The sequence below is a fragment of the Mustelus asterias genome, chromosome 8, assembly GCF_964213995.1.
Source record: "Mustelus asterias chromosome 8, sMusAst1.hap1.1, whole genome shotgun sequence".
Taxonomy (NCBI): Eukaryota; Metazoa; Chordata; class Chondrichthyes; order Carcharhiniformes; family Triakidae; genus Mustelus; species Mustelus asterias.
Window position 1 is genome coordinate 64,322,165 of NC_135808.1, and position 24,557 is coordinate 64,346,721.

The 24,557-nt window shown below is 46.4% G+C and overlaps 1 pseudogene; it reads right to left on the reverse strand.

Moving 5' to 3' along the window:
* Positions 1-24,140: 24,140 nt before the first annotated feature.
* Positions 24,141-24,341, reverse strand: LOC144498006 (U2 spliceosomal RNA; annotated as a pseudogene).
* Between the last annotated feature and the right edge of the window lie 216 nt (positions 24,342-24,557).

Below are 24,557 nucleotides of genomic sequence, written 5' to 3' on the forward strand. Positions count from 1 at the left end.
GTGTAGGGGAATGAGTGACTGAGTGTGTGTAGGGGAGTGAGTGACTGAGTGTGTGTAGGGGAGTGAGTGACTGAGTGTGTGTAGGCGAGTGAATGACTGAGTGTGTGTAGGGGAGTGAGTGACTGAGTGTGTGTAGGGGAATGAGTGACTGAGTGTGTGTAGGGAAGTGAATGACTGAGTGTGTGTAGGCGAGTGAGTGACTGAGTGTGTGTAGGCGAGTGAGTGACTGAGTGTGTGTAGGCGAGTGAGTGACTGAGTGTGTGTAGGGGAGTGAATGACTGAGTGTGTGTAGGCGAGTGAGTGACTGAGTGTGTGTAGGCGAGTGAGTGACTGAGTGTGTGTAGGGGAGTGAATGACTGAGTGTGTGTAGGGGAATGAGTGACTGAGTGTGTGTAGGGGAATGAGTGACTGAGTGTGTGTAGGGGAGTGAGTGACTGAGTGTGTGTAGGGGAATGATTGACTGTGTGTGTGTAGGCGAGTGAGTGACTGTGTGTGTAGGGGAGTGAGTGACTGAGTGTGTGTAGGCGAGTGAGTGACTGAGTGTGTGTAGGCGAGTGAGTGACCGAGTGTGTGTAGGGGAGTGAGTGACTGAGTGTGTGTAGGGGAGTGAGTGACTGAGTGTGTGTAGGCGAGTGAGCGACTGAGTGTGTGTAGGGGAGTGAATGACTGAGTGTGTGTAGGCGAGTAAGTGACTGAGTGTGTGTAGGGGAGTGAGTGACTGAGTGTGTGTTGGGGAGTGAATGACTGAGTGTGTGTAGGCGAGTGAGTGACTGAGTGTGTGGAGGCGAGTGAGTGACTGAGTGTGTGTAGGGGAGTGAGTGACTGTGTGTGTGTAGGGGAGTGAGCGACTGAGTGTGTGTAGGGGAGTGAGTGACTGAGTGTGTGTAGGCGAGTGAGTGACTGTGTGTGTGTAGGGGAGTGAGTGACTGAGTGTGTGTAGGGGAGTGAATGACTGAGTGTGTGTAGGGGAGTGAGTGACTGAGTGTGTGTAGGGGAGTGAATGACTGAGTGTGTGTAGGGGAGTGAGTGACTGAGTGTGTGTAGGGGAGTGAATGACTGAGTGTGTGTAGGGGAGTGAGCGACTGAGTGTGTGTCGGGGAGTGAGTGACTGAGTGTGTGTAGGGGAGTGAGGGACTGTGTGTGTGTAGGGGAGTGAGCGACTGAGTGTGTGTAGGGGAGTGAGCGACTGAGTGTGTGTAGGGGAGTGAGTGACTGAGCGTGTGTAGGCGAGTGAGTGACTGAGTGTGTGTAGGGGAGTGAGCGACTGAGTGTGTGTAGGCGAGTGAGTGACTGAGTGTGTGTAGGGGAGTGAATGACTGAGTGTGTGTAGGCGAGTGAGTGACTGAATGTGTGTAGGGGAGTGAGTGACTGAGTGTGTGTAGGGGAGTGAGTGACTGAGTGTGTGTAGGCGAGTGAGTGACTGAGTGTGTGTAGGCGAGTGAGTGACTGTGTGTGTGTAGGGGAGTGAGTGACTGAGTGTGTGTAGGGGAGTGAGTGACTGAGTGTGTGTAGGGGAGTGAGCGACTGAGTGTGTGTAGGGGAATGAGTGACTGAGTGTGTGTAGGGGAATGAGTGACTGAGTGTGTGTAGGGGAGTGAGTGACTGAGTGTGTGTAGGGGAATGAGTGACTGAGTGTGTGTAGGCGAGTGAGTGACTGAATGTGTGTGTAGGGGAGTGAGTGACTGAGTGTGTGTAGGCGAGTGAGTGACTGAGTGTGTGTAGGCGAGTGAGTGACTGTGTGTGTGTAGGGGAGTGAGTGACTGAGTGTGTGTAGGGGAGTGAGTGACTGAGTGTGTGTAGGGGAGTGAGCGACTGAGTGTGTGTAGGGGAATGAGTGACTGAGTGTGTGTAGGGGAGTGAGTGACTGAGTGTGTGTAGGGGAGTGAGCGACTGAGTGTGTGTAGGGGAGTGAGTGACTGAGTGTGTGTAGGGGAGTGAGTGACTGAGTGTGTGTAGGGGAGTGAGTGACTGAGTGTGTGTAGGGGAGTGAATGACTGAGTGTGTGTAGGCGAGTGAGTGACTGAGTGTGTGTAGGTGAGTGAGTGACTGAGTGTGTGTAGGGGAGTGAGCGACTGAGTGTGTGTAGGGGAGTGAGTGACTGAGTGTGTGTAGGCGAGTGAGTGACTGAGTGTGTCTAGGCGAGTGAGTGACTGAGTGTGTGTAGGGGAGTGAGTGACTGAGTGTGTGTAGGCGAGTGAGTGACTGAGTGTGTGTAGGGGAGTGAGTGACTGAGTGTGTGTAGGGGAATGAGTGACTGAGTGTGTGTAGGGGAGTGAGTGACTGAGTGTGTGTAGGCGAGTGAGTGACTGAGTGTGTGTAGGGGAGTGAGTGACTGAGTGTGTGTAGGGGAGTGAGTGACTGAGTGTGTGTAGGCGAGTGAGTGACTGAGTGTGTGTAGGGGAGTGAGTGACTGAGTGTGTGTAGGGGAGTGAATGACTGAGTGTGTGTCGGCGAGTGAGTGACTGAGTGTGTGTAGGGGAGTGAGTGACTGAGTGTGTGTCGGGGAATGAGTGACTGAGTGTGTGTAGGCGAGTGAGTGACTGAGTGTGTGTAGGGGAATGAGTGACTGAGTGTGTGTAGGGGAGTGAATGACTGAGTGTCTGTAGGCGAGTGAGTGACTGAGTGTGTGTAGGGGAATGAGTGACTGAGTGTGTGTAGGGGAGTGAATGACTGAGTGTGTGTAGGGGAATGAGTGACTGAGTGTGTGTTGGGGCGTGAGTGACTGAGTGTGTGTAGGGGAGTGAGTGACTGAGTGTGTGTAGGGGAGTGAGTGACTGAGTGTGTGTAGGGGAGTGAGTGACTGAGTGTGTGTAGGGGAGTGAGTGACTGAGTGTGTGTAGGGGAGTGAGCGACTGAGTGTGTGTAGGGGAGTGAGTGACTGAGTGTGTGTAGGGGAGTGAGCGACTGAGTGTGTGTAGGCGAGTGAGTGACTGAGTGTGTGTAGGGGAGTGAGTGACTGAGTGTGTGTAGGGGAGTGAATGACTGAGTGTGTGTAGGCGAGTAAGTGACTGAGTGTGTGTAGGCGAGTGAGTGACTGAGTGTGTGTAGGGGAGTGAGTGACTGAGTGTGTGTAGGCGAGTGAGTGACTGAGTGTGTGTAGGGGAGTGAGTGACTGAGTGTGTGTTGGGGAGTGAATGACTGAGTGTGTGTAGGCGAGTGAGTGACTGAGTGTGTGTAGGCGAGTGAGTGACTGAGTGTGTGTAGGGGAGTGAGTGACTGTGTGTGTGTAGGGGAGTGAGCGACTGAGTGTGTGTAGGGGAGTGAGTGACTGAGTGTGTGTAGGCGAGTGAGTGACTGTGTGTGTGTAGGGGAGTGAGTGACTGAGTGTGTGTAGGGGAGGGAATGATTGAGTGTGTGTAGGGGAGTGAGTGACTGAGTGTGTGTAGGGGAGTGAATGACTGAGTGTGTGTAGGGGAGTGAGTGACTGAGTGTGTGTAGGGGAGTGAATGACTGAGTGTGTGTAGGGGAGTGAGCGACTGAGTGTGTGTCGGGGAGTGAGTGACTGAGTGTGTGTAGGGGAGTGAGGGACTGTGTGTGTGTAGGGGAGTGAGCGACTGAGTGTGTATAGGGGAGTGAGCGACTGAGTGTGTGTAGGGGAGTGAGTGACTGAGCGTGTGTAGGCGAGTGAGTGACTGAGTGTGTGTAGGGGAGTGAGCGACTGAGTGTGTGTAGGGGAGTGAGTGACTGAGTGTGTGTAGGGGAGTGAGTGACTGAGTGTGTGTAGGGGAGTGAGGGACTGTGTGTGTGTAGGGGAGTGAGCGACTGAGTGTGTGTAGGGGAGTGAGCGACTGAGTGTGTGTAGGCGAGTGAGTGACTGAGTCTGTGTAGGGGAGTGAGTGACTGAGTGTGTGTAGGGGAATGAGTGACTGAGCGTGTAGGGGAGTGAGTGACTGAGTGTGTGTAGGCGAGTGAGTGACTGAGTGTGTGTAGGGGAGTGAGTGACTGAGTGTGTGTAGGGGAGTGAGTGACTGAGTGTGTGTAGGCGAGTGAGTGACTGAGTGTGTGTAGGGGAGTGAGTGACTGAGTGTGTGTAGGCGAGTGAGTGACTGAGTGTGTGTAGGGGAGTGAGTGACTGAGTGTGTGTAGGGGAATGAGTGACTGAGTGTGTGTAGGCGAGTGAGTGACTGAGTGTGTGTAGGGGAATGAGTGACTGAGTGTGTGTAGGGGAGTGAGTGACTGAGTGTGTGTAGGCGAGTGAGAGACTGAGTGTGTGTAGGGGAGTGAGTGACTGAGTGTGTGTTGGGGAGAGAATGACTGAGTGTGTGTAGGCGAGTGAGTGACTGAGTGTGTGTAGGGGAGTGAGTGACTGAGTGTGTGTAGGGGAGTGAGTGTCTGTGTGTGTGTAGGCGAGTGAGCGACTGAGTGTGTGTAGGGGAGTGAGTGACTGAGTGTGTGTAGGCGAGTGAGTGACTGTGTGTGTGTAGGGGAGTGAGTGACTGAGTGTGTGTAGGGGAGTGAATGACTGAGTGTGTGTAGGGGAGTGAGTGACTGAGTGTGTGTAGGGGAGTGAATGACTGAGTGTGTGTAGGGGAGTGAGTGACTGAGTGTGTGTAGGGGAATGAATGACTGAGTGTGTGTAGGGGAGTGAGCGACTGAGTATGTGTAGGGGAGTGAGTGACTGAGTGTGTGTAGGGGAGTGAGGGACTGTGTGTGTGTAGGGGAGTGAGCGACTGAGTGTGTGTAGGGGAGTGAGCGACTGAGTGTGTGTAGGGGAGTGAGTGACTGAGCGTGTGTAGGCGAGTGAGTGACTGAGTGTGTGTAGGGGAGTGAGTGACTGAGTGTGTGTAGGGGAGTGAGTGACTGAGTGTGTGTAGGCGAGTGAATGACTGAGTGTGTGTAGGGGAGTGAGTGACTGAGTGTGTGTAGGGGAATGAGTGACTGAGTGTGTGTAGGGAAGTGAATGACTGAGTGTGTGTAGGCGAGTGAGTGACTGAGTGTGTGTAGGCGAGTGAGTGACTGAGTGTGTGTCGGCGAGTGAGTGACTGAGTGTGTCTAGGGGAGTGAATGACTGAGTGTGTGTAGGCGAGTGAGTGACTGAGTGTGTGTAGGCGAGTGAGTGACTGAGTGTGTGTAGGGGAGTGAGTGACTGAGTGTGTGTAGGGGAATGAGTGACTGAGTTTGTGTAGGGGAATGTGTGACTGAGTGTGTGTAGGGGAGTGAGTGACTGAGTGTGTGTAGGGGAATGAGTGACTGTGTGTGTGTAGGCGAGTGAGTGACTGTGTGTGTGTAGGGGAGTGAGTGACTGAGTGTGTGTAGGCGAGTGAGTGACTGAGTGTGTGTAGGGGAGTGAGTGACTGAGTGTGTGTAGGCGAGTGAGTGACTGAGTGTGTGTAGGGGAGTGAATGACTGAGTGTGTGTAGGCGAGTGAGTGACTGAGTGTGTGTAGGGGAGTGAGTGACTGAGTGTGTGTAGGGGAGTGAGTGACTGTGTGTGTGTAGGGGAGTGAGCGACTGAGTGTGTGTAGGGGAGTGAGTGACTGAGTGTGTGTAGGCGAGTGAGTGACTGTGTGTGTGTAGGGGAGTGAGTGACTGAGTGTGTGTAGGGGAGTGAATGACTGAGTGTGTGTAGGGGAGTGAGCGACTGAGTGTGTGTAGGGGAGTGAGTGACTGAGTGTGTGTAGGGGAGTGAGGGACTGTGTGTGTGTAGGGGAGTGAGCGACTGAGTGTGTGTAGGGGAGTGAGCGACTGAGTGTGTGTAGGGGAGTGAGTGACTGAGCGTTTGTAGGCGAGTGAGTGACTGAGTGTGTGTAGGGGAGTGAGCGACTGAGTGTGTGTAGGGGAGTGAGTGACTGAGTGTGTGTAGGGGAGTGAGTGACTGAGTGTGTGTAGGGGAGTGAGGGACTGTGTGTGTGTCGGGGAGTGAGCGACTGAGTGTGTGTAGGGGAGTGAGCGACTGAGTGTGTGTAGGCGAGTGAGTGACTGAGTGTGTGTAGGGGAGTGAGTGACTGAGTGTGTGTAGGCGAGTGAGTGACTGTGTGTGTGTAGGGGAGTGAGTGACTGAGTGTGTGTAGGCGAGTGAGTGACTGAGTGTGTGTAGGCGAGTGAGTGACTGAGTGTGTGTAGGGGAGTGAATGACTGAGTGTGTGTAGGGGAGTGAGCGACTGAGTGTGTAGGGGAATGAGTGACTGAGTGCGAGTGTGTGTGTAAGGGAGTGAGTGACAGTGTAAGTGTGTTTGGTGAGTGAGTGAGTGTGTGTAAAGGGGTGTGAGTGACTGAGTGTGAGTGTGTGTGTAAGGGAATGAGTGACAGTGTGTGTGTGTTGGGGAGTGAGTGAGTGTGTGTACAGGGGTGTGAGTGACTGAGTGTGAGTGTGTGTGTAAGGGAGTGAGTGACTGAGTGTGTGTAGGCGAGTGAGTGACTGAATGTTTGTGTGTAGGGGAGTGAGCGACTGAGTGTGTGTAGGGGAATGAGTGACTGAGTGCGAGTGTGTGTGTAAGGGAGTGAATGACCGTGTAAGGGTGTTTGGTGAGTGAGTGAGTGTGTGTAAAGGGGTGTGAGTGACTGAGTGTGAGTGTGTGTGTAAGGGAATGAGTGACAGTGTGTGTGTGTTGGGGAGTGAGTGAGTGTGTGTATAGGGGTGTGAGTGACTGAGTGTGAGTGTGTGTGTAAGGGAGTGAGTGACAGTGTATGTGTGTTGAGGAGTGAGTGAGCGTGTGTATAGGGATGTGAGTGACTGAGTGCGAGTGTGTGTGTAAGGGAGTGAGTGACAGTGTGTGTGTGTTTGGTGAGTGAGTGTGTATATAGGGGTGTGAGTGACTGAGTGCGAGTGTGTGTTAAGTGAGTGAGTGACAGTGTGTGTGTATTGGAGAGTGAGTGAGTGCGTGTAGGGGTGTGAGTGACTGAGTGCGAGTGTGTGTTAAGTGAGTGAGTGACAGTGTGTGTGTATTGGAGAGTGAGTGACTGTGTGTGTGGGGGTGTGAGTGACTGAGTGTGAGTGTGTGTAAGGGAATGAGTGACAGTGTGTGTATAGGGGAATGAGTGAATGCGTGTGGTGTGTGTGTGTATGTGTAAGGAAGTGAGTGATTGTGCTTGTGTAGGGGAGTGTGTGAATGAGTGTGACTCCTAGGTCCACTCTGGCCTCCCATGTGTCCACTTCACCCCCCCCCCATGCCCCCACTTTACCCCCATGCCCCCACTTTGTCCTCCATGCCCCCACTTTGCCCCCATGCCCCAATTTTGCCCCGCATGCCCCCATTTTCCCCCCATGGCCCCACTTTACCCCCATGCCCCCACTTCACCCCCCCCATGCCCCTTCCCATCACTCCACTCTCCAAGCTCATCCAATCAGAAGCAGCCCTGCAGCATTAGTGATCTTTTATAAATGTGCCTGCCCTGCCAAGGAGCCACTGGGCACCGCAGACCTCAGTTTGGGGATCTCTGTTTTAAATTATAAGATTCAAGTTGAGATTTCTGGCCCAAAAAACACAACTCAAATGCATTCCTTTGATCTCCTTCGATACAGGTTTGAAAAAAGACAGTTTTTGCACCCACCCTCTTAATTCATTCCACCTCCAGCAGAAGCGATCTTTGTGCTTCTGTTTATAGGTAACTGCAAATCTGACATGATTTTTAATAGCTTCAATAATCTGAGAATTTATCCATAGACAGACAGGACAGTGGCACAGTGGCTAGCACTGTTGCTTCACAGGTCAGAGACCTGGGTTTGATTCTTGGCTTGAGTCACCGTCTGTGTGGAGTCTGAAAGTTTTCCCTGTGTCTGCATCGGTTTCTTCTGGGTGCTCTGGTTTCCTCTCACAGTCCGAAAGACGTGCTAGTTAGATGCATTGGCCATGCTAAATTCTCCCTCAATGTACCCAAACAGCCGCTGGAGTATGGTGACTAGGGGAATTTCACAGTAACTTCATTGCAGTGTTAATGTAAGCCTACTTGTGACTAATAAATAAACTTCACTTTAGATTTTCAGTGGCACAGAATTGTTATTGTCTAGAGGTTCAATTTTCCATTTTTTTAACTTTAAAAAGAACTTAGATTCTGTTATTACTGTTTTGGTACTAAATGATCCTTATCTTTATTTGAACAGCATTTCAGTCGAACCATCCTTTAATTAAAATTGTAACTGGTTTAGTTAAAGTTCCCGGTTGGTTGAATAAAATAAGTTGTTAATTATTCACTTAAAGCCACCTTTAGGAAGGAGCACTGTGTACAGTTCTGGCCACCCTATCGTAGAAAGGATATTATTAAACTAGGAAGAGTGCAGGAAAGATTTACTAGGATGCTACCGGGACTTGATGGATTGAGATATAAGGAGAGGCTGGAGAGACTGGGACTTTTTTCTCTGGAGCGTAAGAGGCTGAGGGGTGATCTTATAGAGGTCTATAAAATAATGGGGGGCACAGATCAGGTAGATAGTCAATATCTTTTCCCAAAGGTAGGGGAGTCTAAAACTAGAGGGCATAGGTTTAAGGTGAGAGTGAAGAAATACAAAAGTGTCCAGAGGGGCAATTTTTTCACGCACAGGGTAGTGAGTGTCTGGAACAAGCTGCCAGATGTAGTAGTAGAGGCGGGTACAATTTTGTCTTTTAAAAAACTGTTTAGACAGTTACATGGGTACGATAGGTATAGAGGGATATGGGCCAATGCGGGCAATTGGGACTAGCTTAGTGGTTTAAAAAAAGGCCGGCATGGACAAGTTGAAGTTTCCATGCTGTAAACCTCTATGACTATGACTCCATAACTTAACCCATCGAGGCCAATTGCACCTTTATCTTGAGAAGAGGAAATCTGATATAAACACACTGTAAGAGGTTTAACAACACCAGGTTAAAGTCCAACAGGTTTATTTGGTACCAAAAGCCACACAAGCTTTCGGAGCTCCAAGCCCCTTCTTCAGGTGAGTGGGAATTCTGTTCACAAACAGGGCATATAAAGACACAGACTTAATTTACATGAATAATGGTTGGAATGCGAATACTTACAGCTAATCTAGTCTTTAAGAAACAAAACAACGTGTCCACTCACATTGTTTTGTTTCTTAAAGACTAGATTAGCTGTAAGTATTCGCATTCCAACCATTATTCATGTAAATTAAGTCTGTGTCTTTATATGCCCTGTTTGTGAACAGAATTCCCACTCACCTGAAGAAGGGGCTTGGAGCTCCGAAAGCTTGTGTGGCTTTTGCTACCAAATAAACCTGTTGGACTTTAACCTGGTGTTGTTAAACTTCTTACTGTGTTTACCCCAGTCCAACGCCGGCATCTCCACATCATAAACACACTGGCCAATGAATATCAGAGATTTTAACAAGTTATTTTTGAAAAACTATGATGTAATTTAAGATAAAGAATTTGTGTTAATAAACACTTTTTAATTTGGAAACAAACTCACCCACCTGTTGTTTAATTCTGATGGTATAAATTGCAATTTTGAAATAACTGACCCCAAGTTAGATTGATGTTGGGTTGGACATTTGTATTTTTTTTACAAAATTTAAAGATTTGGGGTGTTAATTTCCTGACAAAGTTCTCCAAGAGAAAAGAAAACATTTCAAAGGTTTGAATAATTGATGTTAATTCAAAATGCTGCAAGCTTCGGTGCTGAAAAAAAATGTTCAAAATGTCATTGCAAGCCTGTTCCCAAAATATACTGATGGGCCTGAAGCCTTGAAGAAGTTTGGTAGAAAACCAATTTGTGGGAGGGTTTAAGAGGGACTGTTCTTGGAAGGAGTAAACTGAATACGAACAAAATCTGTCAGCTCAACAATGCTACTATTTGAATTTGGGAGAAATTTTAACACGCTTGTCGGTGGCTCAGTGGTCAGCACTGCGGCCTTGGGTGACTGTCTGTGTGGAGTTTGCACATTCTCCCTGTGCCTGCGTGGGTTTCTTCCGGTTCCTTCCAACAGTCCAAAGATGTACGGGTTAGGTTGATTGGCCAGGCTAAGTTGCCCTAATGTCAGGGGATTGCGTGGGATTACGGGGGATAGGCCCTGGGTGGGATTGTGGTCGGTACAGCCTTGATGGGTCGAATGGCCTCTTTCTGCACTGTAGGGATTCTATGAAAAAAGTCAGGCACAATCTAGTGAGTTGCCTCTGAGAAAAGAAATTGCTATATAAGGGCAGCAGAGAAAGAAGCAAAATTTGTCAATGCCTGCAATCAAATAGAAATGTTTGATTTTGTTTTTAAAGTTATGAGAAAATTATTTTGATTGTAAGGTCTCTCCAGACAAACTGTACAAAATAAGATGGTAATCATTGCATTCAGGAAAAAGGACAGAACTCCTGAACTTAAGAGAGCTGCATTTGATAAACTGGCATCAACTGAGACATTGAAACTGTTCAGTGGGGGATAAACAAAGACTGCGAGACAGAGACCCCTGTTTTGATATGAAATGGCAAATAAGACCTAAAGAGTAAGGAAAAACACTAAGGAAACTGCCTTTAAGAGAATCTTATCATGATCATGACTAGAGTGAGTTAAAAAGAAACTAAAGTAAAAGAACAAGGAAATTTTGGATGAGACAATTGAAGGATAAGGAGAAATAATACTTAATAACAATTATCTACAAGATAGATACAGGTAAAAGGAGAGCGGGGATGGGTTGGATGGACCATATTTATGCACCTGTGAGTTATGCCCAATAGGATCTAGAAGGCAAATTGGATGTTGGCCTATATCGCAAGGGGGGTTAGAATATAAAAGCAGAGATATCTTGCTGCATCTGTACAGGGCATTGGTGAGGCCGCAGCTGGAATACTGTGTGCAGTTTTGGTCCCCTTATTTGCGGAAGGATATATTGGCCTTGGAGGGAGTGCAGAGAAGGTTCACCAGGTTGATACCAGAGATGAAGGGTGTTGATTATGAGGAGAGACTGAGCAGATTGGGTTTGTACTCGTTGGAATTTAGAAGGCTGAGGGGGGGATCTTATAGAGACCTATAAGATAATGAAGGGGCTGGATAGGGTAGAGGTGGAGTGATTCTTTCCACTTAGAAAGGAAGCTAGAACTAGAGGGCGCAGCCTCAAAATAAAGGGGGGTCAGTTTAGGACAGAGTTGAGGAGGAACTTCTTCTCTCAGAGGGTGGTGAATCTCTGGAATTCTCTGTCCACTGAAGTGGTGGAGGCTACTTCGTTGAATATGTTTAAATCACGGATAGATGGATTCCTGATCGGTAAGGGAATTAGGGGTTATAGGGATCAGGCGGGTAAGTGGAACTGATCCACTTCAGATCAGCCATGATCTTATTGAATGGCGGGGCAGGCTCGAGGGGCTAGATGGCCTACTCCTGCTCCTATTTCTTATGTTCTTATGTTCTTATGATCACAGGACTACCGCCATGATACTGCAGAGCTATGCAGATTCCAGACGGAACCACCTTTGGAAGTGAAGATACTGGGCTATTGAAGGATAGGATAAGAATGCTCATTGGAGGGTTAAGGATACAGCTTAAGGAAATGAAGTCCGAGATAAGACAACAGCAGGAGGGACAGAAGTGAGGGGGAGTGGTTCTCTCAGGAGACATGCCAAAATTAGGGTGTAAAAATCATGAGTTGTGTTTTTTCCACACTGTAGTGACCTTAACGAGACCCATGACATTGGCCTTTTGGAGTATGAGTTCCCTGATTGAGGTAAGGACTGTCGGCCCAATCAGGGAACCTCACCTGCAGTATATATATTGAGGAGTGTCAGGGCTACTGACACTCCGGATTTGTACTTTGTAGCTGAAACACTCTTTGGAGTGGATTTGAGTTTGTAAATAAAGGGAATCTGGTGAAGAGACACCACCTCTGAGGAGTCGTTTCACAGGCATAAATCAATGTAGATTGACAATTGATTTATAATCCACACTACAGACTGATTTAATCTCTCACGGGTCATATAAAGCTACACTTTCTCCTGGGGTTTATCTGTGGTTACAGAGCAAACACAGAGTGTGGTGCTCTCAAAGATCCTTGCCCTCAGCCCAGCTCTGTCCCCATTTAGTTTTCTTCCTGTTTCTATTGCAAATTAAGACTGATGAATCATTCCACAAGGAAGGAAATTGAGTTTCATGCTTTTGTATTTGTTAGTTCTACAGTTTTGGTCACTGGAGAGTTAACTCTGTAGATTGGCTCCTTAGGTAAACATTGCAAAATCGCTTCCTTATCCTGTCAACTAATTTGTACATGGACCCCATGATGCAATTGTTGGGATATCGTACTTTATATTAGGTAAACACAGGAAGTCAAGATGCAACTGTCATTTTCCCATCACGAGAGTTACAAAAGCACCAAATATAATGGCATGTTTAGTTGTAAATGAAAGCTCAGCACAAACTTGCTCTTCCACCTTATTAGCTCTCCCGACTATGGACGGGATTTTGTAGCCCCTCCTGCAGGCAAGATTTTCCGATCCTGCCGAAGTCAGTGGACTTTTGAACAGCTCGCTGCATTTTACAGCCCCACCCCGCCACGCTACAGTGGAGGTCATAAAGTTCCACCCAATGTGTCATACGAAAACGCCATTGATGACGCTCCTTCCACATTCATAAAATTTTAACGAACAGAAAGCCATCTGAGGTTTCTGTTTGGTTTGCTGTATGCTACACTGAAAAATGAGATTAATCCAGAATCTAAATCCACAAACAGTCCCACTTGTATTGATATTTGAACAGTTCTGACTATAATATTATTACTATGCTGGACCAAATTACAAATTACTGCTACTCTCTGAGCATACATACCATGACTTACTGTTCTGCCCCAAGGATTGCCCATTATTCCAAGCCTTTGGCTTAATGCTGTCATGATGTGGAGATGCCGGCGTTGGACTGGGGTAAACACAGTATCCGTGGGCTTGTGGTATAGTGAGGTGCTGAGGTGACCGTCCTTAATGGAGATGCGTGTGTCCAAGAATGTAACCGATTCCAGAGAGTAGTCCATGGTGAGTCTGATGGTGGGATGGAACTTGTTGATGTCATCATATAGTTGTTTCAGTGATTGTTCACCATGAGTCCAAAGGAAGAAAATGTCATCGATGTATCTAGTGTATAGCATCGGTTGAAGGTCCTGTGCGGTGAGGAAGTCTTGTTCGAACCTGTGCATGAAGATGTTGGCATCTTCTGAGCACTGACAGTGCTCAGCGCCGACAACTGCCAGTTTCCAAATGCAATTTTACAACTCATCCGCTTCATCCTGGACCAGTCTTCACCTTCAACAACCAGTTCTTCATCCAGACACACGGAACAGCCATGGGAACCAAATTCGCACCTCAATATGCCAACATTTTCATGCAAAGATTGCATGAATCGGTTACATTCTTGGACACACGCATCTCCATTAAGGACGGACACCTCAGCACCTCACTATACCGCAAGCCCACGGATAACCTCACGATGCTCCACTTCTCCAGCTTCCACCCTAAACACGTTAAAGAAGCCATCCCCTACGGACAAGCCCTCCGTATACCCAGGATCTGCTCAGATGAGGAGGATCGCAACAGACACCTCCAGATGCTGAAAGATGCCCTCATAAGAACAGAATATGGCACTCGACTCATCGATCAACAGTTCCGACGCGCCACAGCGAAAAACCGCACCAACCTCCTCAGAAGACAAACACGGGACAAGGTGGACAGAGTACCCTTCGTCGTCCAGTACTTCCCCGGAGCGGAGAAGCTACGGCATCTCCTCCGGAGCCTTCAACATGTCATCGATGAAGACGACCATCTCGCCAAGGCCATCCCCACACCCCCACTTCTTGCCTTCAAACAACCGCACAACCTCAAACAGACCATTGTCCGCAGCAAACTACCCAGCCTTCAGGAGTACAGTGATCACGACACCACACAACCCTGCCACAGCAACCTCTGCAAGACATGCCAGATCATTGACACAGATGCCATCATCTCACGTGAGAACACCATCCACCAGGTACACGGTACATACTCTTGCAACTCGGCCAAGTTGTCTACTTGATACGCTGCAGGAAAGGATATCCCGAGGCATGGTACATTGGGGAAACCATGCAGACGCTTACAACAACAGATGAATGAACACTGCTCGACAATCACCAGGCAAGACTGTTCTCTTCCTGTTGGGGAGCACTTCAGCAGTCACGGGCATTTGGCCTCTGATCTTCGCGTAAGCGTTCTCCAAGGTGGCCTTCACGACACATGACAGCGCAGAGTCGCTGAGCAGAAACTGATAGCCAAGTTCCGCACACATGAGGACGGCCTCAACCGGGATGTTGGGTTCATGTCACATTATCACTAACTCCCACAGCTTGCCTGGACTTGCAGAATCTAACTGGCTGCCCTGTCTGGAGACAATACACATCTCTTTAACCTGTGCTTAGTGCTCTCTCCACTCGCATTGTTTGTACCTTTAAGACTTGATTATCTGTAAAGACTGCATTCCAATCATTATTCTGTAAGTTGAGTTTGTGTCTCTGTATGCCCTGTTTGTGAGCAGATTTCCACTCCACCTGACGAAGGGACAGCGCTCCAAAAGCTCGTGGCATTTGCTACCAAATAAACCTGTTGGACTTTAACCTGGTGTTGTTCAACTTCTTAATGCTGTCATAACAGACACAATCAGCCATTAGCTCTGAGTCCCCGTGCTTTCCGTGAAAGAGCCCACTGTTAACTCCCTTAGAACAGAGGGAGCTCCAGCAGCCCAATCCCTTCTGAATGGCCTGATAGATTCGCTAGATGTGTGGGTTAGGTTGATTGGCCATGCTAAATTGGCCCTAGATGTCAAGGGATTAGCAGGGTAAATATGCGGAATTACGGGAATAGGGCCTGGGTGGGATTGCTGTGGGTGCAGGCTCGATGGTCTGAATGCCTCCTGTAGGGCGGCACAGTAGCACAGTGGTTAGCACTGCTGCTTCACAGCTCCAGGGTCCCGGGTTCGATTCCTGGCTCGGGTCACTGTCTGTGTGGAGTTTGCACATTCTCCTCGTGTCTGCGTGGGTTTCCTCCGGGTGCTCCGGTTTCCTCCCACAGTCCAAAGATGTGCGGGTTAGGTTGATTAGCCAGGTTAAAAATTGCCCCTGAGATGTGTAGGTTAGAGGGATTAGCGGGTAAATATGTGGGGGTAGGGCCTGGGTGGGATCGTGGTCAGTGCAGACTCGATGGGCCGAATGGCCTCCTTCTGCACTGTAGGGTTTCTATGATTTAGGGATTCTACTGTGTTCTATGAATTTTCAATTTAAAGTGGTGTGTCTGGGAGTTGAATAAATATTCCCCAGGAGGTCTCCTGCCTGAAAGCAGTTAGTTATTCACATTTGTGTGTGGTGGAGAGGATAGTCACATTGAAATCATGTGAGTAAAACCAATCCCTGCCCTTTACAACAAATGGTTTGAAGAATTGCATGATCAGGTACGCAGCACAATATAAGTCTGCCCAGACTTGATACTACCAAGTATATCAGTGGTGTTTAAGAAAAGCACAGCTTCTAATTGCTAACTCAAACAAGTTCCTTTTACATTTTAAGGGGGCTCATTGACCTTTTAAGGTTTTGTTTTATCTCTATCCACTCACTATTTCTGACCTTCATTTGACATATGAAATATTTTGAAAACATTTGAATCACATGTTCCATGACATTATACGATCGGTTGCAATAGGCAATGAAGGGGCAGGGAAATGTACTTTAGCGGCAATCCATAGAATGCAGGTCCAAATCCAATCATGGCAGAATTTGACTGAGTGTGACATCAAGGAGCCCTAGCAAAACTCAAGATTCCACCAGAAACAAGGCTGGAGCAGGTCCAGATCAGCTGTCAGTATGTCCAGGGAGGGAGGATGGAGCTTAGGCAAATTAATGTGACTGCCCACTCCCCTCCCTCCCTCATTCCCTTCGACGACTCTCCAAATATGAAACAATGTGAGCTGCAGCCTGGAGATGGTTTTTTCAGAAACATAGAAGATAGGAGCAGGAGGAGGCCATTTGGTCCTTCAAGCCTGCTCCGCCATTCATCACGATCATGGCTGATCGTCCAACTCAATAGCCTAATCCTGCTTTCTCCCCATAACCTTTGATCCCATTCGCCCCAAGTGCTATATTGAGCCGCCTCTTGAATACATTCAATGTTTTGGCATCAACTACTTACTGTGGTAATGAATTCCACAGGCTCCCCACTCTTTGGGTGAAGAAATGTCTCCTCATCTCTGTCCTAAATGGTCTACCCTGTATCCTCAGACTGTGACCCCTAGTTCTGGACACTCCCACCATTGGGAACATTCTCCCTGCATCTACCCTGCCTAATCCTGTTAGAATTTTATAAGTCTATGAGATCCCCTCCCTCATTTGTCTGAACTCCAGCGAAAACAATCCAACCTAGTCAATCTCTTCTCATACATCAGTCTCGCCATCTCCAGAATCACCCTGGTAAATCTTCGCTGCACTCCCTCGAGAGCAAGAACATCTTTCCTCAGAAAAGGAGACCAAGACTGCACACAATATTCTAGGCGTGGCCTCACCAAGGCCTTGTATAATTGCAACAATGCATCCCTGCACCTGTACACGAAACCTCTCACAATGAAGACCAACATACCACTTCCCTTCTTTACTGCCTGCTGCACTTACATGCTAACCTTCAGCGACCTTTTCTTCTTTATCCAGAACAGGTAGTTGAAACTAAACCTGAATGCAACCGGGGTTGTCAGTATTGGATCTTACTCCCAGATATGAATTTACTGCCACCATGTCCCCATGATGCACAGTGCAGAACATGTTAATAAAGGTTGAGGCAGTTACCAAAATCAGTGCTATCATCTGCACAGTGTTGTTAAATAATTAATGAGATGCTTTCCTGTCAAATTAACAACATTGCACAATACTGCTAAAATAAAATTAGTACTCTTTGGTTTTTGTGAAATAGTTGTGATGGGATCACTTACACTGTGTTATATCTTTACATTCATGACCTATGCTGCATAGATAATCAAATTATATTTGTTACCAAATACCAATAATGGGCATTGTATTTGAATGAGCATCTTTCCGTGATTGTTTGGTGAATTTATTGTGAATCTTGAAAAATAACATGCATGTTATTTTTAAGGGAGAGGTTTTGGGAGGAGATTAAGGGGCCAAAACACAGGAAAAGAATTGGGGCCTAAGGTTTCTCTTCCTGGCCTGTGGTAAACCCACTGACTCCTACTGATTAAATTTCCTCCCACCTTATTTCTTCTAAAGAATCAACTTCATTTACAGATTTGCCCTCTTATTGCATTGGTCCTGATAAAGTCACCTGACATCCAGTGTTTCCGATATCCCTTTTCCTACAAATGAGGATGATCCCCATGTCTGACAGGGTCCTCAACTGTGCTTGTCCCATTTGTGCTCCCATTCCTTCCCCTCTCTCCCAGAATCACAATAGGGTTTCCGTTGACTTAAACTTTCACCTTACCGCAAGCCCCCCCCATCCCCCCCTCCCATTCAGTGGATCATCCTTCACTATTTCTGCCATCTCCAAAGACATACACCCTTCCCCACCCCTCTCAGCCCTCCCCCAACAGATTTGTGCTCTCTGTAGTATTGTGGCCCAGCCCCTCAATTGCTCCCAACACGCTCTTCCCTCCCATGACATCTTGCTGTGACTCTTTTACCCCCAAAACCTCCTACCATCCTGGAGCCCAAGTACTTCCAGGTGCTACAACCGTTTTACTGGCACCTCTCAATTTCCTAAAGTGTATTCAGTGCTCTGTGATGTGGCCTCCTCTACACTCGGGAGACCAAATGCTGATTGGACATTCGCTTTTTAGTGTGCCTTGATATGTCCTTTAACATGAGCCCCAAGCCTCTTGTTTTTTAAATTCTTTCATGGGATGTGGCCATCACTGACAAGATTAGCATCTATTGTCCATCTCCAATGCTTGAACTTAGTGGCTTGCTAGGTAATTTCCTTGCAGGGCAGTTAAGAGTGAATCACATTGCTGTGGGTTTGGAGTCATATGTAGGCCAGACTGAGCAAAGGGTACGAGTGAACCAGAGGGGTTTTTAATGACAATTGTTTCATGGTCAATCTTACCAAGACTGGATTTCTGATTTATTAATTGAATATAAGTTCTGATTTATTCATCAAATTTAAGTTCCACCATCATGGGATTTGAACTAATGGGCCTGATTTTACCATTTTCATTCGAAGTGCTGAATCTGGGCGTAATGCAGATCCGACTTAGAAATCTGCTTTCAGGCGCCCCCATACGCTCTCAGCCATCTCCAGTCCCATTCGCGCTGTGGGCGGGGCTTAGCGCGGCCGAAATGATCGGAGCTCTGAACTGCGCATGCGCAGTTAGAAAAAAATTTGAAAAAGCCCGCCCGTGTCAGACCGCATCCGCGCAGATTGCCACTTTACCAAAACCCAGGAATGGCGGCGATTCGATTTGCGCCCAAAACGGGCGCAACGGCGATTTAAATGCATCTGCATGCCGTAATGGACCTGCTAAATAAAAGTCTGAGTCGGGCGCTCCAGCTGCTGAAGGGCGCGTTCAGTGTTTCCAATGGCTCCCTGACTCAGATCAGTGGTGGGGGGGAGGAGGGAGGTGGGTCAGATCATTCTCTGGTTGGGGGAGGGGAGGGGAGCGAGGCCAGATCATTGTCTGGTTGGGGTGGGGGAGGAGGAGGCGGGTCAGGTATATTTCTGGTGGGGATGGGGGGGGGGGCGGAGAGGGCCGATCGTTGTCTGGTGGGGCGGGAGGAGGGTGAGGAGATGGATCTGACGAACGAGCAGCGCTCCGAAAGCTAATAGTATTCGCTACCAAATAAACCTGTTGGACTTTAACCTGGTGTTGTTAAAACTCTTACTGTGTTTACCCCAGTCCAACACCGGCATCTCCACATCATGACTGCCATGTTTCAAAGTCACAGCACACTCCTCCTTCACATTTCTTTTCTCTTCCCCCAAGCTAACCTGCTAAATCCCAAACTTGACCTCGCCTGTCACTGTCTTGCCTGCATTTTGGACAATAATCCGACCAGGTTATTTCCGAAGTAGAAGAATACCATGCGTTGTGCTGGGATTTACATAACTGTGGAGGGAAAATGCCATTTGCATTTCACCTACACAGAAAGAATCAGCATACTTGTTCTCACTACAAGCCAGAAGCTGGTTCCGCGAGTTCCCTGAAAGACAGAATAAAAAAGTATTTAACCTGTTGGTCACCTCCTACTAGGTGAGACTTTCTGGGACATGAATCGAAACACGAACCGGGACGAAACTGCCATCTCAAACAAATATCACAAACAGAAATCAGGAAGTCCGCCAGCGTGGTTTCACTCTGAAGTCACTTGAACGTCTACAAGGAACCTGTGCCCACGCCAGGTTTCCCAATTTTTATTGTATCTATTCCACGATGGCAGTAGAAGGGCGATTTATCATTGGCGTGCACTAGGTTTACCTGCTGCTTTCGTCCAGCACCTTAAGCTCTTATTGGTGCTTGCTACCCTGTGTGAAAGGTGACCCCATTTTTAGTTTCAGCTGGCACGCAAATATGTGCAAGTGTACAGACACCCTGTCGATCAATTTGAGAATCAATTACTGCGTAAAAAACAATGTAATTTTGCAAAGACCAGCAACACAGCTGATTTATGCGTGAAAAGGCTTAGCGTAATCAGGTTTCTTTTTTTTCCTCCCCAAACATACTCAGTACGGTGACACAGTAGTTAGCACTGCTACCTCACAGCGCCAGGGACTGGGTTCAATTCCCAGCTTGGGAGACTATCTGTGTGGAGTCTGTACGTTCTCCCCGTGGCTGTGTGGGTTTCCTCCGAGTGCTCTGGTTTCCTCCCACAGTCCGAAAGGCGTGCTGGTTGGGCGCATTTGCGATGCTAAATTCTCCCTCAGTGTACCTGAATAGGCACCGGAGTGAGGCGACTGGGTATTTTCACAGTAACTTCATTGCAGTGTTAATGTGACACAAGTAAACTGTTCATTAATTTTTTAAAATAAAAGTGTAATAATTCTTGTTCACCGGTTTAGGAAAAACAACAACACATTTATTTGCACATAAAGGTGATACAGGGGCTCGCAGTCTCACGGCTGCAGTCAGTTCCTGAGAAGGTTCTGGAACAGATACCCAAGCTCACCAGGGTGACCCTCACCCTATTCCCAGATTGGTTCCCTGGGACATGTGACCCCTATTGTGCAGATTGATCCCTGAAGGGACAATCACCACATCCCTCCCCCTTCAAGTCCTTTTATACAAATGTCAATGCTCAAATTACACAGTTTACGATAATTAAACAATTAGAAGATGAATTTTATCAGTTCTAAATTAAATCTTCCAGGGGGTTTACGAATCCAGTAGAGCGGCGTGACTCCTATGTTTGGGGTGCTTCCGAAGGATTACTGTCACCCGAAGCCAAATGACAGGTGCCTTCTCAGGCACAGGCAGTTCAGTGCTATCTGTTTCCATGGAGGTGTCATTGTGCCTGCCACAGGATGAGCAGCTACTTAAGTGCTTTGATAGTCGACAACATTCCCAGATGGTAATATAGCACTGGCTGCTGGGACAACTCTCATTCTTTCAAATGGTCTACATATTTCCGGACGATCCTCCCTTCTATGTCCACTTGATAAGATAGGAGTCCAGTTTTAGATACAACGACTCCAGGGACCCAACTCGACCCATTTTCAAAATTCCTCACAGACATGGCCACATCCACAGAAAAAAACTGTTGCTTGACATGAATCATGACTTGCCTTCTGACTACTTTGGTTGGCCTCTTCTCTCCCTGGCAAATTTGGGAACAAGAGGCTCAGTCTTACTCTGAGATGGCAGTTCATTAACAACTCTGCTGGCGGGATTCCCATTGTTGCATATGGAGTGGTCCTATAGCCCAGAAGGAATCATAAGATTCTGGTCTCCAGGGGTCCGCCTGGCTGCTCGTTTAGGCCAGACTTAAAGATATGGATGCTCATTCAGCTAGTCCGTTGGACGCTGGGTAGTAAGGTGCAGTCCTAATGTTCTTCATGCTATTAAGGAAGTTCTCAAACTCAGTAAACGTGAAGGCTGTTCCATTATCAGACACCAGGACTTCAGCTATTCAGTGGCTGAAAGAAATTGATGTAATTTTTCAAGTGTAGTGTACGATGTCAGAAACTTCACTTCAAACATTTCCATTCACTTTGAATGTGTATCGACAAGCAGAAAAATCATTGTACCCATGAATGGATCAACATAACCAATATGGACTCATACCCATGGCAAATTGATCCTGTAAGGGACAGTCACCGAATAAAATAAAGCAAATCAGATGGTTTCAATACTGTATGTGGCACCTTGAGGTGTCTCACCACATTTACAATTACAGTTTGTGAGCAACCAGATCAGAAATTCCAAGATATATCATGGAGTTAGACTAGACTCCAACTATTATTGATTTTGGCATTAATTTGAGGATAAGGTGTTTCGCTCCAGGTGTGATGCTATTGACCCACTAGGAAATTTTTATGAAAACAAACTTTATTTAACAGTACAGTTTAACTATAACAAAATGAATTTGCATAACGTTTACCAATTGAAATACTTAAACATGACAAGATACAATTCTTAACTGCTGATCTACCTTTATTAGTTCCAATTTAAGCAATATTCTTCATAGATATAAACTCCTCTTTAAAATCAGTCAGGTTTGCATGCTCTTATGCAGCTGTTAGTCCTCAAACCTCCAGAATACCACTGGAGAGAGATACCTATTTTCTAGTAGGCCCCAAATTACAGTCTCCGGACAGAGAGAGAAAAAATAACTCCTGTTCCTTGCAGACCCAAGCAGAAAACTGCCTTCTTATCTCTGTAAGCATTGTTCCACCCATTAGCACATGACTTGGCCTTTGTCAATCAACCTAATAAAACCCTACTCAGAAAACCCAGGGGACAACCCAAAAAATAAACCAAACAGCATTAACTCAGATTAAAACAAACACCCCAATATCTAGGATCAATTATTCTTCTACATCCTCAGCATGTTGGCTGCCTAGAGCAGACAGAGAGGCACCGTAAATCAGAGTTAAATTTTAAACATAACTTCCACAAGAAACATGCCACGAATACATTTCTTAAAGGCACAATATCATCACAAGTTAATATTTACAATAGTAACAGCCCGCAGGAGTTTTACAGTTTCCAGGCCCACAATGTAATATGGTAGGAGGACCTTGGTCAGTGGTCTTTTTCCCACTGTGCCTCTGCGGTGGTACCCCAAGTTTTAATGCATCCCTCAACATGTAGTTCTGGACCTTGGAATGTGCCAGTCTGCAACATTCAGTCGTTGACAGTTCCCCTCACTGGCAGATCAATATGTTTTGGCAGATCAAATGGTGTCTTTTACCGAGTTAATGGTCCTCCAGCATCAGTTCATGTTGACCTCAAGTGTGCATCTTTGAGAACAACCTGGAAAGCACAGAGTACTGCATTACAGAGCTTCCAGGCGTGAACCTCAGCTAAAGGCTTTTTTCTATTTTTCACCTGTTGTCAGATTTTGCTTCATGCGGAGTCATCCTGGATTAATTACACAATTACTTACACAATGAATTACTTAATTATACAATTAATTAATTAATTACACAATTAGATGACACAAACAAGAGGGAGACGGTGGTGTGGTGGCATTGTCACAGGACTAATAATCCAGGGAACGAGGGTAATGTTCTAGGGATGCAGGTTCGAATCCCATTGATGAAGAAATTTGAGTTCAATCAAAATTTGGAATTAAAAGTCTAATGATGACCATGAAACCATTGTCGATTGACGTAAAAACCCATCCTGTTCACTAATGTCTATTAAGAAGGAAAATGGGGAGGTGATGGCTTAGTGGTATTATCACTACACTATTAATTGAGAAGCTCAGCTAATGTTCTGGGGACCCGGGTTTGAATCCTGCCATGGCAGATGGTGGAATTTGAATTCAATAAAAATTATCGGGATTTCAGAATCTATTGATGACCACGAACCCATTGTCGATTGTCAAAAAAACCCATCTAGTTCACTAATGTCCCTTTAGGGAAGGAAATCTGCTGACCTTATCTGGTCTGGTCTACATGTGACTGCAGACCCACAGCAATGTGGTTGGCTCTCAACTGCCATCGGGTAACTAGGGATGGGCAATAAATGCTGGCCAGCCAGCGACGCCAATGTCCCACAAATGAATAAAAAAAAATCTGCCATCTTTACCTGGTTTGGGCTACATGTGACTCCAGGTCCATAGTGATATGGTTGACTTTTAAATGTCCTCTGAAATGGTCTAGCAAACCACTCAGTTCAAGGGCAATTTAGAATGGGCAATAAATGCAGGCCTAGTCAATGATATCCACATTTCCAGAACCAATTTTAAAAAAAATTACTTTCAAGAAAGGGATTTAGGACTGATCATTGGCCACTTACTAAAGTCATGTCACATTATGATTAACTTTCAGGCACCATTATAATGCAGGTTGATGGTTTCTTGCAGGGTGGCATGACGGAGTTCAAGAAATGTGCTATTTATAAGATTAAAGTGGAATTTATGATTGAAAGTCAGGCTTCAGGAGCTTCTAAATATATTCGTTCAGACATTAAGCAGAATGGGCTTGGAGTAACTCTGCTTAAATCATCAACCCTATTTAGGGAGTGATGTGCTTATCCAAGTTCATCACAAAATATCCTGTCATGCCCAACAATAAACAGAACAGTTACAAAGCCTGATTGGTCAGTTGAATTGATTTAAGCACTTAGACAAGACTGGATGCTAGTTTTGATGGGTTGGAACTGTGTACAAAGATGAAGCAGCCTAAAGTAGAGAATATTTTAATGGCAAAATAAATATTTAAAAATGATATATGGAGAATCGCGACTTAGATCTCATCCTTGGGTGGTTCTAGTAACACCTAATTGGACATTTTTATCAATGTTTCTTATATCATTCTTCCTGGTAAATTTTGAATGCAGTTGGTTTCATAATATTTTTGGTGGGTGAAAATGGGAAGTGTTGCCCTTTAGACTGAGAAGCTGAGAGAATGATTGTGAAAAATATTTTAACTGCAGAAACTCAGGCTCTTGCAGATGCAGTGTTTTTTTAAAATCCAATTCAATCCAATCAAGTCCAATTCAGAGTCTCAACAAGTGAGACATTCCTGATCCAAGCTGACAAGTCCAACGCCGGCATCTCCACACCAAGCTGACAAGACAGGGCTCTCATCTCCTGTCTTGGGCTTGATCTACATGATCCAAGCTGATTGGAGTAGGCATTGCACCTACTCCAAGGCTTGATCTCATTTGCATCTTAGCCAAAAGGCCAAAAGTCAAAAGAGATGCTGCTTTTAAAAATTGCTTCAAATGAAGCTAAAATGTAACCTAATGACTTCAACCAAGTACAGCATGTCGATACTACACTTGATCTCAGCCAAAAGGCCGAGAAGCGAGTGGCTAGGGAATGCTATTTTTCAAATATTTTAGGAGATATTTTATGCAGGCGGTGTACTGAAAATGTTGAAATGTTATGTAGGTAATTGTATCTTGTGGTACAATATCCATTCTACATGAAGTGTAAGTGGCAAAAAAGGATTGATCTTGCTAGCATGAGACAAATGTTAGAGAAAAGGAGATCTCCAGAATCAAATGGATTGATGCAAGGCATCA